We start from the raw sequence: 18,758 nt of genomic DNA, 5'->3' as shown, positions 1-18,758 counted from the left end.
AGCTGCCACTGAGTCTCACTGCCTCTAATGTAATATATGTTACTAACGTAACATCTCAGAGCACTGCTCATGCTGCTCTCAGGGATGGGAGCTGTGCAAATTCCTCCATCATCCACCTGACGGACAGAATGGACAGATTCTGCTGTGGTGAATTTTGGGGCATTGAGAACAGGCTTGGAAATGTGTCCTCTGGGCCACCTGGTCTTGGAGTCAGTTGGGCTTGACTAGAGTGTCCCGTCATTCACAGATGCTCTCTAATGGCACCTAGCCTGCAGCATGCTCCCCCCCACTAGTACCTCGGATGTGATGGGAGTGATGCAGGGTTCATGTCATCTAACACCTCCACTCCTGCTAACTGGCTTTACCCAGATACCTTTGCTGAAAGGTTCACTTAGTGAACTGTTTTAGTTAGGCCCTCAAGAGTTGTGGATTCTTGAGCCAGTACCATTGTCATAGGGATGTCAGTCATGTCAGATCGACCCCACCATGAAAAGCAGCCTCGCTCACCCTGGGATTCTGCAGGATCATTCCAGGGGCTTCGAGGTAAAGAGCCTTCTAGTCAGTGGAGACTCAGTGGACTGTTTGGCTGAAGCAATAGCATTGAGATGAAAGCTTCTTTACTCAGTGTCTGTCAGGCCTCAGATGCCTGTGATGGCCACGTCCTTGAGGGTGATTTCTTCTTGCTGCCTGGGTAAGAGGGCTGGAGCAATAGCACAGCGGGTAGGGTGTTTGCCTTCCATGCGGCGACCTGGGTTCGATTCCTCTGCCCCTCTCGGAGAGTTCGGCAAGCTACCGAGAGTATCTCCCCAGCATAGAAAAGCCTGGCAAGCTCCCCATGACGTATTCGATATGCCAAAAACAGTAACAAGTCTCACAATTTGTTGTGAGATGTTACTGGTGCCCACTCGAGCAAATCCATGAACAATGGGAGGATAGTGACAGTGACAGCACAATAACCGTATTTTATGGTCAGTTGATTTTTATGAAACAACCAAGTTGTTTGACAGGATTTAAGAGTCATAGCCTAAGCACAAATGTTGGCAAGGGTGCACTAGGTAAAAACCCTGGGAGTCACAGAACGGCATGGAAGTGCTTATTTTATTTCATTTTATTTTGTTTTGGGTGCACACCCAGTAGTATTTGATGGTTATTCCTGGCTCTGCACTCAGGAATCATGCCTGGTAGACTTGGGAGACCACATTTTATGTTAGGGATCAAACCCAGGTCAGCTGCATGCAAGGCAAGTGCCCTACTTGCTACACTATTGCTCTGGCCCTGGAAACATTTTTTATAAAGAGCCTTAGTGCCGAAGGTATGTGATAGAACTGTGAATGTAATAGCAGGTACAGAATTAAATAAAACAATTGTCTAAAAGACAGGGATATGATAAATAGACAGTCACTGACACTATCACTGTCACTGTCCTCCAGTTCATCAATTTGCTTGAGCGGGCCCAGTAACGTCTTCATTGTGAGACTTGATGTTACTGTTTTTGGTATATTGAATACATCACGGGTAGCTTGCCAGTAGTCACCATTTAATGCTTTTACATCACAAAATTTCATATAAAATAAAATGTTTATTTCATGTCCTTGGGAAAAAAGTAATCATGATCATGATTATATATTCCATGTGGGGTATATTACTTCTCAATACAGTTTTCAAATGTAGTGTTTCAGTTAATTTCTTGGAATTCTTTTAAAAATTGCTCATAATTGACATTTTTATGAGAGAAAAGCAGGGCTTTGTTAAGTCATTGAATTAGTCCAGTTATCTAACATGATTATAAAATACACCTTTTTTAATAACAGTATTATAGCTTAAGTGATGATTTCAGAAAAGTAATTTTTCATTGTTACTGACTTTAAGAGAAAAATAGTGTTGTAAGACAAATTATTATAGGATTTTTTATCAGTATTTTGCCTCTTAAAATTGTTTTTTAAGTTCTTGCTTTTTAGATAAAATTATAAATGTCACTTAGATTTTTTACTTTTGCTTACATTTTATTGTTTACATATCGAAAAGAACTTTAAATTTTTTTATTTTGTAGTTTGACATGCTATTTCAATTACTGTTTCTAACATTTGTAGAATCTTGGGTCTCCTGTGTATATTTTCATGTCGTATAGAAATAGTGATTGTTTGACATCTTACTTTCTAATTTGAATCTCTAATTTTTTTCTCTTGCCTAATTGCCGTAGCTAGGACTTTCAGTGTATGTGAGAATGAACATCTTTGTCTTGTGCCTGATCTCAGAGGAAAAGCTTTTTGTTTTTAACCATTGAGTATGATGTTAGCTATGGGTTTGTTGTATATGGTTTTTACTCTGATGAGGTAAGCTTTTTTCTATTCCATTTTGTTAAGAATATTAATCATAAAACAGTGTTGAACCTTTTGAGGGGTGAGGCCACACTGGAACTTCTCAGAGCTTACTCCTAACTCTGTGATTACTCCTGGTGGTGCTTTATGGAAGCATATCCCATACCAGGACTTGACTTGGACAGATTGATTGTAAGGCCTTAAGCTCTCTGTCATCTCATCAGCTTTCAGATGTAGAATCTTGTCAAAATGTTTTTCTGTATCTATTGATAAACTCTAATGACGTTTTTTACTTTATATATTTGATGTATTACATTTATTGATGTACCGATTGAGTGATTCTTGCATCTCTGGGAAGCATAGTTCCCACTTGGTCATGATATATGATCCTTTTATTGTGTTGTTGCTTGGTTTTAATGTTGTCTCTTACAGTTTTTGGTATCACAGTAATTTTTTTTCATCAGTATCATTTGGAAGAATTTCTACTTTTTTGAAAGCCTGAGAAAGATAATAATTTATCCTAGAGTGCTGAGTATAACTCATTGGTAATGACAGCTGATCCTATACCTTTGCTTTGGGGGATTCTTTAGATTATTGTTTTGATTTCTTTATAACTCACCTGTTGGATTTTCTATATACTCCTGATTCAGATTTTGGAGATTGTATGATTCTTAAACTTTGTGAGTTTCTATTAGGTTCTCCGGTTTAGTGTAATAAAAGTTTTCGGAGTAGTCCTCTGATTATCTTGTATATTTCTATTATATCTGCTGCAACTTCTAACCTTTCATTTCTGACCAACCTACCAAACTCTAGTTTTAAAGAAATTTCTATCAAAAGTTCAAAAACATTCTTTAAGGAGAATACTCTGTAATAGAGAATAACACTAATATTTGTATGGAACCGCAAAATCCCCTGAATTTCAAAAGCAATTTTTAAAAGAAGTAGAAGATATTTTATTTTCTGACTTTATACTATAGGGTTATAATAATTTTAAAGTGTGATTAAAAATAAAGTATTTTGACTTGTACTAATAAAATATAAAATAAGTGAAAGAATAAATTCTTATGTATTTGAAGACCTAATGTACGACAGAGGAACCAAGGACATAAAATGGAGAAAGTATCTAAATCCTCTTCAGCAAATATTATTTTTAAAAATTGATAGTCATATACACAAAAATAAAATTGGATTACTATCTCATTTTATGCACCAGAGTTAGCAAAAAATGGGTTAGAAGACTTAGAAGACTTAGGAGAAAGTATAGCACAGCTTTTATATTGTCTTCAGGGATGTCATCAATGACTTGACTGTTGGCAAGAAAAACAAGGAAAATCTTTTAAAAAATGACCAAATGAAAGTATGTAGTTTCTGCACTGCAGAAGATACTATACTAAAATAAATATCCTACTGAATGGGAGCATATATTTGCATGCATATATCTGGGAAATTATATACATAAGGTACATAGGATATTAAAGGAAGATATATAAGGAACTCACAAAACTCAACAAGAACTGCTACCATAAATAAAGCAACCAGTCTCATTAGTAAATGGGAGAAGACTTGAGCAAAAGCTTCACCAAAGAAAACATGAAAATGGCCAACATGCACATGAAATAGGCACATAATCACTGATTAACAGGGAAATCAAATTGATAGTGAGTTGTGATCACATACCTGTGAAAACTGTCTCTTTAAAAGCCAGAAACAAGTGCTGGTACTGTATGGAGAATTCTCCTAAAATCAAAAGAAATACCGTATGATCCAGAAATTCTACTCCTAATTATCTTAAGAATACAAAAACTTAGAGGTAAAAGATGTAAGATACAGACACAATTTGTATGATCTCACTCGTGTGGTATATAAGACCATATCCAACAGGGAGCGAGTGCGAGGGTAGACTTAGACTGAGGACAGAGCTAAAGTTACCAAGGTGGTGTCGAGGGAAAGAATTACGGGGAGGTTTTTATGGAGAATTGTGGTTATGGTTTGGTAATGGTATACCAATAAAACTTAAAACATTACACTGGTGTACTAAGCTTTACCTTTTAAAAAATGTTGCAGGTTTAACTACATAGTGTTGAAAAGTACTAAACCCCCTCCCCCCTGGGGAAACAAATTATGGGTTGTGAGAAGAAATGGAGGTGTGTTAAAATTTGTGTCTTAATAAATATAATTTGACTAAGTGCAGCAAGCTATACATGTTACAGGTGCAGAAAAAAAAAGAGAATCTATTGAGCACAACAAAAAACAGGTGGCCAATAATAGAAAACATAACTGTGTGTGTGTGTGTGTGTGTATGTATTATGGTGTGAGGGACAGAGAGAGGGGGAGATAAAGAGAAAGAGGGAGAGAGAGAGAAAGAGAAAGAGAGAGAGAAAGCTTCACTAAGTTTTATCCACATGTAATAGGCTTTGATTTACTCAAATAACCCACCAGACATGAGACTAGAATATTGTTTTGATTTTTATGTTATTTATAGGTAAAGGTAAAGGTAAAGGCCCTCCCGTTGATCGTCGATTTGCTCGAGCGGGCCCAGTAACGTCTCCATTGGAGACTTTGTTGTTACTGTGTCTGGCATATCGAATACTCTCGGTAGCTTGCCGGGTTTACTTAGTTGTCATTATGCAGTTGATTATTTAGAATTTTGCTTGTATAGTGATAATTATCAGAAAGTTATTCTTTATGCTCAGAGAGAATTTTAACTTGAGAACTATGGATTAACTATGGAGAATGAACATCTCTTTAAAATTAGGCCAAATGTCTGGATATATTTTATTCTGGAAGAAGAGTCTATTGTCTTTGCCTTGTTTGGTTTTGTTTCCTTTTGGGGCCACACCCAGTTGTGCTAAAGGCTTACTCTTGGCCCTGCATTCAGAGATCTTTCTTGATAGGGCTTAGGGGACTATTGGAGTGTCAGGGATCATACTGGGGTTTGCCATAAGTGAGACAAGCATCTCTACCTGCTATAACTAGCTAAAGGAAAGCATCTCTCCTGACTTAAAATACTTTTACTCTAAATTCTTTTTGTGTGTATATGTATATATAAATATATATATCAGGAAATACAGGGACATTAAAGTACATTAAATTATGTAATGATTTCCCTTTATCGCACTGTAGACTGGTACAGTATTAAGGAGGCTATTCTGAATAGTTTTTCAGATGAATTGATGTAACCAGAGATCGTGACTATTTTATGAATTCTGTGGTTTTCAGTAAAAGGATAATTAAATTGCTTATTTAGATAAAAGCATATTGCTGACTATGCTGTTTCAAGTAGAATTTTCTTGTTATTTTTGGACATCTATCTTCTTTCTACAGAATATAAGTATTTTGTCTCCAGGAATATGGCTCAGGAGTAGAGCACTCTGGTTATAGGTGCTCTAGTTCACTTCCCAGCATTGTCAAAGGAACAGGAAAAAAGAACCTAACTTGAAGGGACCAGGGGAATAGCTCAGTGGGCCCAGCCCTGACACCCCATGGCCTCTTGAGTGCCAATGGTCAAGCACAGCAAGGTGCGCCAACAAACAAGAGAATATTCCTTGTACTTGGGTTTTTTTTAAAGTATTCATGTAGTTGTATGATTTTAGCAAAATTAATTAAAGAAATCCATTCAGCTTTCTGAATTATGGAGCTGGAAGTGTGTGAACAAAATGTCAATGTGTAATGTAGCAACTACAATGCATATTTTTTAAAAATGTATAATCTATGTATTATCTTAATATAAAATGCAGTCTTGGAGGTATCTAATGCCAAGTATATTGTATAAGGTAAGTAGAAAATAGACACTTAACTGTGTTGCAGGACAGTTTCTTAAAAAAATTATTTATTTACTCAGCGCTTATATTTTTGGAGTTAGTAAATATAATTTTAGCTTTCCAATTAGTAACAATAACAGGTCTCATTCCCCTGACCCTGAAAAAGCCTCCAATACAGCAGCATTGGGAAAGATGAGTAAGGAGAGGCTGCTAAAATCTCAGGGCTGGGACAAATGGAGATGTTACCGACGCCTGCTCGAGTAAATTGATGAACAGTGGGATGACAGTGATATAGTGATACAGGTAATATGATTTTAAATTATAGATAAATCAAAATATTTTGAGAATTATATGACATAGTGTGTAGAGGCAAGCTACCGAGAGTATCTCGCCCACACGGCAAAGCCTGGCAAGCTACCGGTGACATATTTAATATGCCAAACACACTAACAACAAGTCTCACAATGGAGACGTTACTGGGCCCGCTTGAGCAAATCGATGAACAATGGGAGGACAGTGCTGCTACAGTGTGTCCAAAAAATGGGGCTATTATGACCTCTCTGCCATATTGTAATATTTTACCATTCAATTTTCCATCAAAATATAAATAGTGCTGTTTTTCTCTCTTACAAAAACTTGTTCCTAGTTCTTCCTTCAGTTACTGCCACAGGTCTTTCCATTTACAGCTGTAACAATTGAAAGAGCTGTGCATACTTCTTGGATTTAGTGTTTGTAGCACCTGTAACTCCACCAGAATTGTTCTAGTAGCTGACCTCCATTTGATCATTTCTCTCTCCTTATCTTACTTGATATGATAGTACTGTTGAACACATTCTTTATTTGACTTTTGATACTATAGTGTCCTTGGTTTTCCTCATACTTCTTTGATTGCTACACTTGTTTGCTGGTTCCTTCTGACTTTTCCAAATCTAAAATGGAAATTCTTTAATCTTTGGAATTTGGATCTCTTGGTATTCTCAATCAGTACCTGCATTTAGATGACCATAAATTTACTAATGAACAAAGAAGTCCTTTAATGTTCTAAGAATATAATACAATAATCTAAACTTATGTTCCCCCAATCAAAACCCCCGATTCTTCCATATCTCAGTAAAAACTAGCATTTGATAGACATTGATGCTATCCTTTAATATACTTCACTTCTTTCTATTCTATATCTGGTAATTTGCCATATCTCTGTCAGTATTTTGTGTGTGTGTTGCTTAAAATTTATCCATCACCATTTCCACCCTTTATCTCTGAGTCAAGTTACCTTCATATCTTGCTTATATTACAGCAGAAACCTCTGATAATTGGTCTTCCTGTTTTGCCCTTGATTTACTTCAGTCCATCTTATTTTAGCAGGTAAAGTAATTATATTAAATATATTACATAACCCCTCATGTGTAAATTATTGACTTAATAATAGTAATGGTCAAAGTCTGAAAAATTACCTGGAGTCTCTCTCTGGTTCTGTGATTCCTGGACCTTGGCTATTTTTCTACCCCCATGCTCTCTACTACTGGTTTCTTGGAATGTATGGAGTAATTCTTACTTCAGTGCTTTTGAAATGGCTATTATCTCTGCCTGTAGTTTTCCCTATTATGTGTATGGTTCTTTCAACCCATCAGTTTGGAATTTTTACTCAAATGGTAATTTAGTGATAGATACTCTTTTTAATCACTCAGTCTAAATTGTTCTCTTCTCCCACCTCATCCCATTTCTCCTTATTTTTTCCTTTTGTTTCCTTTTATGCTCCCTTTTACTGTCTACCATGTATATGATTTGCTTAATTTTCGTATTTGTTTTATGCCTTCTTCCACTGAAGTGTAGCAGTAAGAATTTTATTTTCATTCTTCACTGATCTTTTGTCACTTAGCACATAGATGCATAGTGCCTGATTTATGTTAAGTACTAAATATTTGCTGAATGAACAAATGCAGTTAAGAAAAATAGCACATAAAATTAAATAATACTTCAGGGATTTTGAAAATTCTAAAATAATTTAATAAGCATTCCAGTATTTTAGTTAGTAGCATGCATGGGTCTAGGTGTATAGACTAATAGCATACATACACTTAGGTAAGCAAATACTAATTTTGAGTATTTACTTTTTAAATCTTGTAAATGTGTAATACTGAAAAAGTAAATATAATTTTAAAGTTAAATATCATTATTCTAATATGATATTATATGGATATATATTCAGAACATCTTTTTCACTAAAAGATCATTGTCATGAGTAATTTTTTTATTCTGAAATAATTTAAATTTGAAGAGTTAGAAAGAGTACAGAGACTATACCCTCGGATCCTTCATTTGTTTAAGTCTGCAGTCTTTAAAAGCATGAATTGGCATAATTCAACCTACCCTATATAACTTTTGTTCTGTTTATTTTATTTGTAAATTAATTTTTAAGTGAATATCATGAAACTTTTGTGATTTTTACAATTTTCTAACACATGGAACACTTTATAAATGAATTTTATTTCTCAAGTATAAAATTATCATGGTTTAGTTGCAAAGATAGGTATTGTAGATGCATCATTATTAATTATTCTCTTCTTCTTAGAGCTTACCATGCAGTGTGTTGGTAAAAGAAATATATGCTTGGCATGTTCAAAGATCTAAGTTGGATCTCTAGCCCCACATATTCCCCTGGCCACTAACAGGTGTGCCCTGGAAGCCTCCTGAGCACTGCTAGGTGTGTCTTTGGTGGCTTCCAACACCACTTGGCCTGAGTAGCATGTCAACACCAGGCCAGTGTGCTGAACCATCTAATCCACACAGGCAGGCTTGAATATTTTGGGGAGTGTATCACAGGCACTGTGAACAGTGCTAGAGAGCCCTCTTTAACAAAAAATGGGGAAAAATACAAATACGGTCAATAGTAATTACCTTCCAGATAAATATTGAAAAAAATGGCCACAAATAAATATTTGCCCAATATCATTCCAAAGTGGTATTCTGAGTGGGTAAACAATAGTTATTCTAGGAAAAAAATAAATGATCAAAAGAACTATGAACATAGAAGTAAAGGATATTCTTGAAATAATGAGTTTAGTGTAAGAGGAAATTTAACTGCTTAACCAACAGTTCTGGGCTGACATCAGGAGAGTTTGACTAATTTTTTAGGATTCCTGACTTGGTGTGTATATGTCTGGATTTTGGTTTTCTCATCTTTAAATAAGTATTGGACTACTAAATTATTACAAAATTTAAACACTTCTATATGTCTATTCTGTGTTTAGTAGTATGTGTTCGTATGTATGTGCATGATCATAGAATTTCTAAAATTAAGCCTTTTGTCAAACTGTGTGTTGTTGTTGAGGCCATACCTGGCAATCTCTGAATTACAGGAATGCCAGAAGGAGAGGGAAACAGGAAAGGGGAAAAGCAAGTGGTGGTAGAGATCATACTATTTCCCTCCCTGTAGAGGGAGGCTGATGTACAGATTCAAGCCGCACAAAGAGTACAAACAAATAAACCCAAACAACAACTCCAAGACATATAGCAATCAAAATGGAAAAATTCGAAGAGACAAAATTCTTAAAGCTTCCAGAGAGAAAAACCATAAATATGAAGGAAACCACGTAAGAATCACAATAGATCTGTCATAAAATGGAATAGGAAAAACAAGAGTAGAATGACATATTTGGATTACTCACTGAAAAAAAACTTTCCACCTAGCGCCTACTACCCTGAAAAACTCTCGTTTAGATGGTAGGGAAGGATAATGACATTCTTTTTGTGTGTGTGTGTGCTTTTTGGGCCACACCCAGCAATGCACAGAGGTTACTCCTGGTTCATGCATTCAAGGAATTACTCCTGGCTGTGCTCGGGGGACCATATGGGATGCTGGGAATCGAACCCGGGTCTGGCCGCGTGCAAGACAAACGCCCTACCCGCTGTGCTATCACTCCAGCCCGGATAATGACATTCTTAAGAAACAAGATCTTGACAGCATTTGCTGTAACTAAACTGGCCCTAAATGGAACACTGAGAGACCATGTCCATAAACCAAACAGCCAACTGTTGAAGCAACTGGTTGTAAAAAACTTTGAAGCTCTACAAAGCCACTGCTTTTTCAACTTTAGCTTTATTTCTTTCAACAGTGTTTTGTACTTTTCAGTACATAAATATCACATGCTTTTTGCTAAATGCCCGGCAAGCTACCGAGAGTATCTCGCCCGCATGGCAAAGCCTGGCAAGCTACCCGTGACGTATTCAATATGCCAAACACAGTAACAACAAGTCTCACGATGGAGACGTTACTGGGCCCGCTTGAGCAAATTGATGAACAACGGGAGGATAGTGACAGCTTTATCAGGATCACCTGGAGGGCTTTTTAAAGGCTTTTCTAGATGTTTCTGATTTAGTAGGTTTTGGTGAGAGATCTCAGAATTTCCAAGAAACATATAACAAGTTTTCTGGCACTGATGCTGTATTTAGGGGGTTATGCTTTGAGCACCATTAATCTTAAGGATTGAGTTAACGTTACTCTTCCTTCATATGATCAAAAATCATTAATGTTCAAATTTTATGCTTTAAAGAGGATTTTATGACTGTCACCTTGTTATACCACAATGACAACCTTGGTCCAAGAGGTTGGAACCAATTTCTTTTGTTTTTTAAAAATCCAAAACAACCCTTTGTTTCTGAATTATTTGTGTAAAATTAGTATGATTTCTTTGTCAATTTCTTGCATTAAAAAATAACATTTTTTGCTCTTAGATAATACCCGGTTGAGATACTTGCCTTTGACATGACCAATGTGGCTCATACTCCAGCACTCCATATATGGTCCACCATGACCTGCCAGAAATAATCTCTGAGCTCAGTAATCTCAGCCAGGAGTAAACTCTGAACACTACCAACTGTAGCTTCTAAGTAATAAAATAAATAATACCTTTGAGCTGTGTAATTGGCTTAGTGGTAGACCAAAAGAGCCTGAATTTAATCACTGGTATCATCTAATTTTTGACACCAGTCATTTTTTGTTTGCTTTTGTTTGGGGGTTCTACTGAGCTGCACTCAGGACCTTACTCCTACCTTTGTACTCGCTGATCTCTCCTGGTGGACTTGAGGGGCCATATGGGGTGCCACGCTGGAGATAGAATTCTTGTCAGCAGCGTGTAAGGCACATACCTTACCCACTGTACTATTTCTCTAGCCCTTTGACCCTCACCAATAGTTGATATTTTAATTTTTTTTCTAAAATAGATGCTTTCTTGCATGTTATCCTTGTGCAGGGGCTATGCTAATCTTCTCTGTATCTTTCCAATTTTAGTACATATTCTTAAGGGCTGGGGCAATAGCACAACAGTAGGGTGTTTGCCTTGTGCATGGCCGGCCTGGCAGAACCAGGTTCAATTTCTCCGCTCCTCTCAGAGAGCCTGGCAAGCTACCGAGAATATCTCGCCCTCTTGGCAAAGGTTGGCAAGCTATCCGTGACATATTTGATATGCCAAACACAGTAACAGCAAGTCTCACAATGGAGATGTTACTGGGCCCGCATCGAGCAAATCGATGAACAATGGGAGAACAGTGACAAATGCTTTCTTACTCTGTGTGTGTGTGTGTTGTCAGGGGAGGATATTTCAAGTGTATTTCAAGTGTTTCTTAGCCAACCTTCCAGCTGTTCACTATGAGGGCCAGTGCTGTGAGGGCCCTGCCTTACTGATGATTATCTTGGCCACTCAGGGGGGCTTTGGCTCCAGGGTCATAGCCAGCTGTACTCAGTGGCCTCCAAGAGCTTCACCCAGAAGTTTTTGAGACTGAATGTTATGCCAGGGATTATACCAGAGTTGACTGCACGCAGGGTATGCAAACTGGACCCCAAATTTTCTCTAACCCCTAAAATAACTCTAGATCGGGCCACCCAGCAATATTTGGCTTGGTGTTATAAGCCTGAAGGTTGGGTTCCCAGGTCCAGTGATGCAGCGCTACTGGGATTGAGGTACTGGGGACGAGTTGGGCTATACCTTGTGGCTATTGGAGGGCCATGCAGTGCCAGTTATTGAGTTTGGGGTCTTGAATCTGAAAGGTACGTGTTCCTTATGCTCCTTCATGTTGTTGCTGTTGTTATTATTATTATTATTATTTGTTTTGGGAGTCACATCTGGCCTATATTCAGGGCTTATTCCTGGCTCTGCACTCAGGAATCAGTTCTATAAGTCTTGGGGGACAAGATCGGGTGCCATGTATTGAACCCCCTGCATTCAAGGTCAGCTGTATTTAAGACCCACACTCTACCTAGTGTGCTATTGTTCTGACCCCGCTGTTTTAAACTAAGATCAGTTTTAAATAAGATTATTGATTTCAGAGTAAGAATCTGGTAGGTCTAACAAAACAGTAGAAAGACCATTCTATAGAATGTTATTTATACCACTTCCTTTAGGAAATATCAATATGGGATCACATATTATTTACTAGTATCTTATTTATATTACATGTTAAAATTTGCTTTCATCCAGTTTGTTAAATATTTCAAGAAATGGTGCCACACTAGAATTTCTTAGTATCTCATGCTTTTTGCTTTTAAGTGAAAGTAGATAGTTAATCATAATTTGGTAAAATTGTCATGTTTTTGCAGAAATCATAATTCTTGAAATAATAAAATTATGTATCAAATTAAAAACCATTGCTTTTCTGGTGACTGCATACCCTCCCTTTTTTTATAATTTTAATACTCTTCTCAAGATTTCATTATAGTACTTGTCATAAAGAATAAATGATTATTTGTCAATGATAAGTGGAGACTTTTGAATATCTGCCTTTATAATATTTTACTTGTCTCTAGTCAGAACTCAATGCAAATTTCAATATACCAAGAAACTTTTTTGTGGCTCTGAAGTCATTGTTTTGAACCTTGTGAATAAATATTCTAGTCTAGACAAAGTATAACTGCTAACTTTAGAGATTTTTTTTACCATTGTACAGTTAAAAATACATATATGGTCATTTATATTGGCATGTTATTATATATGGATTATTTTGCATGTTGTTTTGCATGGCTTGCTAACAAATTAGTCTTTTAATGTGTTTAATGTGCCCTTTAAAGGTTTATTGTGCAATGTATCTTTTAAAGATTGTTACAATTAACAGACCTTTGGGAGGCATTGTGTTAAATTGTGAAGTGCATTTCCTATATTCCGACTGCCATTAGCAATAATAGAGTAAGTGTGTCTCTTCCAGTAAACTGTGTGATGGCTAATATTAGTGAAGTCAGCGGTGGCTCACTTTTGAGGAAATAGGTCACTAATGGTAGACTGGTGAAGGGCCAAGGTCATGTAAGGAAAAGGATAGGCTGACTGCATGAGTATTTGATCTGTGCAATCCAGAGCCAAGTGTCCAGTAAGTACCCACATTTGGTTTAATGCTGTCCTGTTATCACCTTAAAATTGTTAAAAATTTGTAAATAGGGGTCCCTGAATTTTCATTTTTCAATGAATACTCTGAATTAAACAACTGGTTAGTAACAATGGGAAGGGAAGTCAAAATTTCTTTAGCTCTTTGGATCTTCGTTCCTTTTCACAGTGTATACAACGGGACTTATCTTTTTAAATGATGACTTGTACATTGATAATTTGTAGGAAATTCACCTAGTTTGAAAGGAATGGTTGTAAATCCATGTCTGTGCTTCAGTAATCAGTGAGTAGAGAGATATATAGGAGCTTTGTTAATATTTTTTAATGTAATCATTTCTCAGCCTTTTGGCGAAGATTAGTGTAAAAATTTTTAAAGTAAGATTTTGTTCAGTGTCATTTAACTTCACAGTGTCAGCAATAATTCATTCTCCTTAAGCAATGTGATGTAGATCAATACTATTCTTTGTTTAGGAGAAAAATTGTAAAGAGATTAGAATGGGGAGTGGCACTAAGGAAATAACTTTTTTAAACTAGAGGAGGGAATACCCAATTTTTATTTTTTTTTTTAATTTTTTTTAATTTTTTTTTTTATTGAATCACTGTGGGAAAGGTTACAAAGCTTTCAGGTTTATGTCTCAGTCATGCAAATATCAAACACATTTCCCTTTACCAATACTTATTTTTTCCCATGAAGAACCCTAATAAAACCCCACCCCCCACCCCTCCCCGTCCCTGTGAGGCAGATGAATTCTAGTTAACACTCTATCCGCTTTGATTAGATTGTTTCAATAAAAGATTCACCACTATTATTTAGAGTTTACCCCCCCCCCAAATCAGACATGCTGAAAAAGCATTGTGAAGTGATTTGCTTTCTACAGCTGGGTTCAAGAATTAAATGTTGGTTTTGGATTTCTGCTATTTTACCTATTGACCCTGGAAGTATTTCTACTGAAAGTCAGATAGTTAAGAAATTGGTTTCTGTGTTCTGGAGTCGTGGCCGTGCTGGAGAGCCGCTCGTGGGGGGCAACTGGTGGCCTCGGTAGGGCGTGAAGGGCGGAGCGAAACGCCCCCCTTCCCATGAGGTTTTAGTCGCCCCCACACTCCCGGCTCATACCTGCTGTCCACAAGGCTCCCAGAAAAATTGTAAAGAGATTAGAATGGGGAGTGGCACTAAGGAAATAACTTTTTTTAAACTAGAGGAGGGAATACCCAATACCCAATTTTTAATTGTTAAATAATTCCGCTTCTGGATTTTCTATTTTAAAATTGACAGAATTATTTTAGAGACCTCCTTTTGTAATTTTAAGGATTCACTGCTTTGATATTTTTATCTCTTTGGCTTTCATACAAAACACATTACCTCTTATGAAAGTCTTGAGTTTGTGAAGTATATTAAACGAGCTATCAGGAAGCGCTAGACTGAAATTTTAAACAAACAGAATACTGCTGTTAGTCCAGTGTTGAAGCTCTCATATTCTGAAAGTATAAGTAATATAACCTCAGTGTAAAGCCGGATAATTTACTCCTATAATTTCTCCAGTTGTTGAACAAATTAAAAGCATTATGTAGTTGATAGCTTTTTAGAACCATTGTCTATAGATAAAAATTATTTTATAGCATTTATCCAAACATCATATGATTATATAATTATATATAAAATAGACTACATTAGGAGCATTTGTTTACCTAGTTTAAAATGACATTATATAAGGCAATACAGTCACTGTAGAAATGAGGTGGAATATAAATAATTCTTCTCATCAGAAGTTTAAAAAATTAGATACATAGAAGATATGCATAAACAACTGAACAAGTAGCATAAACGAAAGAATTTTGGGCTTCACAGATGACAATACAAAGTTGACGAAGTAGCTTCTGCTAGAATAGTTGAGAAAAAAATTGTGTCTTTAACTTCAAATCATTTGCTCAGAAGATTGACTTTTAGATGTTGTGTAGCTGATGAAGACATTGTTTTTGACACATTGCAGTTAAGTAAGAAGTGACTGTGACAACATTCATAATTGGGAAAGTACTGATTATGATTAATGGCCATAGACTTGTATAGGGAGAAAAAGAAATATCTATTGGGTAAAGAAACTAAATAGATTTATCAAATAAATATGAAGGGTGAGGAGTAATATGATAAGCTCATTGATGGTAAGAGTTCATTAGTATGCAGTTAATGAAGGTTTCCTCAGGAAAAAGGTAAAGAGTTAAAGTTTCAAAAGTTAAAGACTTTAAAGTTAAAGAGTCTTTAAAGCTACCTATAATTTTTCTAATTTTAATTTTTCCATTGACTTGATTTATAACATTATGAAATACCAAGAACTTAACTTCATTTCTCTGTATCTGTCTAACTGCGACCACTACCACCTCCAAAGGTATTTTTGATAGTGAGATGACACTGGAACTTTTGGTATATGTAAAGTTTGACTGTCTTAAAATAAAGCTATGGTTTGTATCTATAAAATTGAATTGTATTTTAGTTCAATTTTATTTATAAACATGGTTTCATAATTTTATATCAATTTAGTAAAACCCGGAATACATAAAAAGGTCAAATATCGTGGTTTCTGTGCCAGTCTATTTCCAAACAGCTATGTTGATTGTCTACAATTGCATCCAACAGTCCTCATTGCTACTCTTCTCTGCTATCTCCTGTCGTGGTCTCCAAATTTCTTTCCTTTTAATAGTCTTTGCAAGAATTAGCAGAAATCTTCCCTGTTCCTACCTCCCCTTTGTTCTTTAAAATAAAAATATGTATTTATACAGTGATAATGGATGAATTTTTCCCCATGGATTAGGTTATCAATTGTTTTGTCATTTTAAAAATGAATTGTGTCATAAAAGAGCATCACTGTTCAATAAAGAACTTATAAAATCATAATTAAAATAAGTTTGAAAACAAGTGAGATGGATAGTTATGTGAGACACATTATACTTAGTTCTAATTTTAGTCCTGAAATCATTTGTTTCTCAAACTAAAACGTCTTCATTAATGACGTGGTGAGTTTAGATATCATGAATTAATGTTTTCACACCCCTATTTATAATAACCATACTGATTATGATACATCATTTATGTATATTAGACATTTAATACTTACACCATTCTCAAAACTCTATATTTCAATTTTTTCCTTTGGTTTTTGTGCCACACTCAGTGGTGCTCAAGATTTACTCCTGGCTCTGTGCTCTGTGCTCCTGACCAGGCCCAGCAGACCACATGTGGTACTGAGGATCAAACTCAAGTCAACAGCATGCAAAGCAAGCAACCTACCCGCTACACTATCTCTTCAGCCCTCTATTCCATTTTAAAGATACTTCATCGAAATAAAATTAAATCCTCCATTGGTTATGAACAATAGCATTCTCAACTAGATAGTTGTCAAATAGATAGGGTTGTATTAGCAAGTATAAATCTCACAGAATTGTGTAAAGATTATTCATACCTCATTAGACTTAGCTGTTAATGAAATATTAGAACTGAAACTTAGCTTGAAAAATTTAGTTTTATTCAAATTTATTGAGAAATAAGGACCAAGGATTTCATTTAATCTACTTGTATTCATTTTGCTTGTTTCTCATTTGAAATTATTCTACTATGACTTGGCCTGCATACAAGATCTTCAACATGTTGGAGACTGCTGACAGTGAAAAGCAGTTCCCTTGAAATGCAAAGTGTGTTTGTAAGATAAAATTGCTTGTTTAAGAAGCAAAGGGTGATTTCTGTGGAAAGTTATTGTAGGCTTGTAAATATATATATTTTGCCTATTCTGGAATTAGAATGTCAAAAAAAATTAAGAACAGTTGGCTCATATGCTTTAAAATTCTATTTCTGATAAATAGCACGGGGAATATTCATTGCATGTATATTGTATGCTTTGAGCAAGAATACCTTGAGAATAAGAAAAGTTGGTGATGTTATTTATGCTACTAATCGATGTTATTTATGCTACTGAGTAATATATATGTATTCATATGTATTTATGTATATAATATAAGACGTTGGTGATGGGGGTGAGAGGAGCAAAGTAATTATGGATGAAGCAATCATATCTCTTAAAAATTTTCTTATTTTTTCTCAATTAAAAGTATTGGAGGAGGTGTGGTAAGAAAGGAACTGTCATCCACCATTGCTGGGAATGTCATATACGGTTTGACCTTTATGGAAGGCAGTTATGTTGCTCCCCTTGAAATGAACAGATATACCATATCACCCAACAATTCTGCTTCTTGACTTCTATACCGAAAATACAAAAACATTAATACAAAAAGATTTATGCATCATTAAGCACACTTTATTTGAGGAAGTATAAAGATAATTTAAGTTAAATATGGACTCAACTTTTTTATCCTTTTGTGATATAGATTACAAAGCCAAAATTCATAAAATTAGATATGTTGGACATTTTTGCTTCTATATCATATTGCTATAGTAGCACTGTAGCACTGTGCTCCTGTTGTTCATTGATTTGCTCAAGCGGGCACCAGTAATGTCTCCATTATGAGACTTGTTACTGTTTTTGGCATATTGAATGCGCCACGAGGAGCTTGCCAGACTCTGCTGTGTGGGTGGGATACTCTTGGTAGCTTGTCGGGCTCTCTGAGAGGGAGGAATCGAACCCGGGTCAGCCATGTGCAAGGAAAATGCCCTACCCGTTGTGCTATCGCTCCAGTCCTAGAATGGTAAATAGTATCTGCAAACAGATTCTGTTCAGTAAGGGCTTACCACCAAAATATTTAAGAAATTTATACAAATCAATACCAAAAAACACAAAGAACCTATTTGTTAAGTTAGCCCTTTTTGGGAGGGGGTGGGTCATTGTTTTGGAGCCACACCCAGCATTGCTCAGGGCTTAATTCCAGCTCTGTTCTCAGGAGTCACTCCTGGTGGTGCTTGAGGGACCATATGGGATACTGAGGGTGGACTCCCGGTCAGCTGCATGCGAGGCAAGCACGCTACCCACTTTACTTTCTCTCCAGCCCCCAATTTAACCCAGTTTTAAAAGAGACAAAGATTGAAGATAACCAGAATACATGGCTTGCATGAGCAAAGTTATGAGTATCACCACCTGAGCACTACTGAGTGTAGCTCAGGCTGATCCTGAGGTTCACTGGGGTGACTTTGGTGGCCTTCATCTCTATTAAACTGAAATAGCCCTGCACCACTAAGTCCTATACCTAACTACTAGACCTCCACCATTGTGCCAGTTGTCACCATGAATGGTCCCTGAGGCCCTGGATATCACTGGCAGAGTCCTTCCAAAATAAAAAATTAACAGAAACATCTCTACCAAGAATGAATT

The 18,758-nt window shown here is 36.2% G+C and overlaps 1 protein-coding gene and 1 pseudogene across 2 annotated transcripts in view; one reads left to right on the top strand and one right to left on the bottom strand.

Moving 5' to 3' along the window:
- ZEB1 (zinc finger E-box binding homeobox 1) overlaps window positions 1-18,758 on the top strand; it is a 143,977-nt gene that overhangs the window by 54,169 nt on the left and 71,050 nt on the right. The gene's annotated exons all lie outside the window — the stretch shown is intronic.
- On the bottom strand, window positions 11,295-11,395 carry LOC130017093 (uncharacterized; annotated as a pseudogene).

The sequence above is a fragment of the Sorex fumeus genome, unplaced genomic scaffold (assembly GCF_029834395.1).
Source record: "Sorex fumeus unplaced genomic scaffold, SorFum_2.1 ptg000007l, whole genome shotgun sequence".
NCBI lineage: Eukaryota > Metazoa > Chordata > Mammalia > Eulipotyphla > Soricidae > Sorex > Sorex fumeus.
Note: the sequence above shows the minus strand (reverse complement) of the source record. Positions and strands in the feature narration are given on the sequence as shown.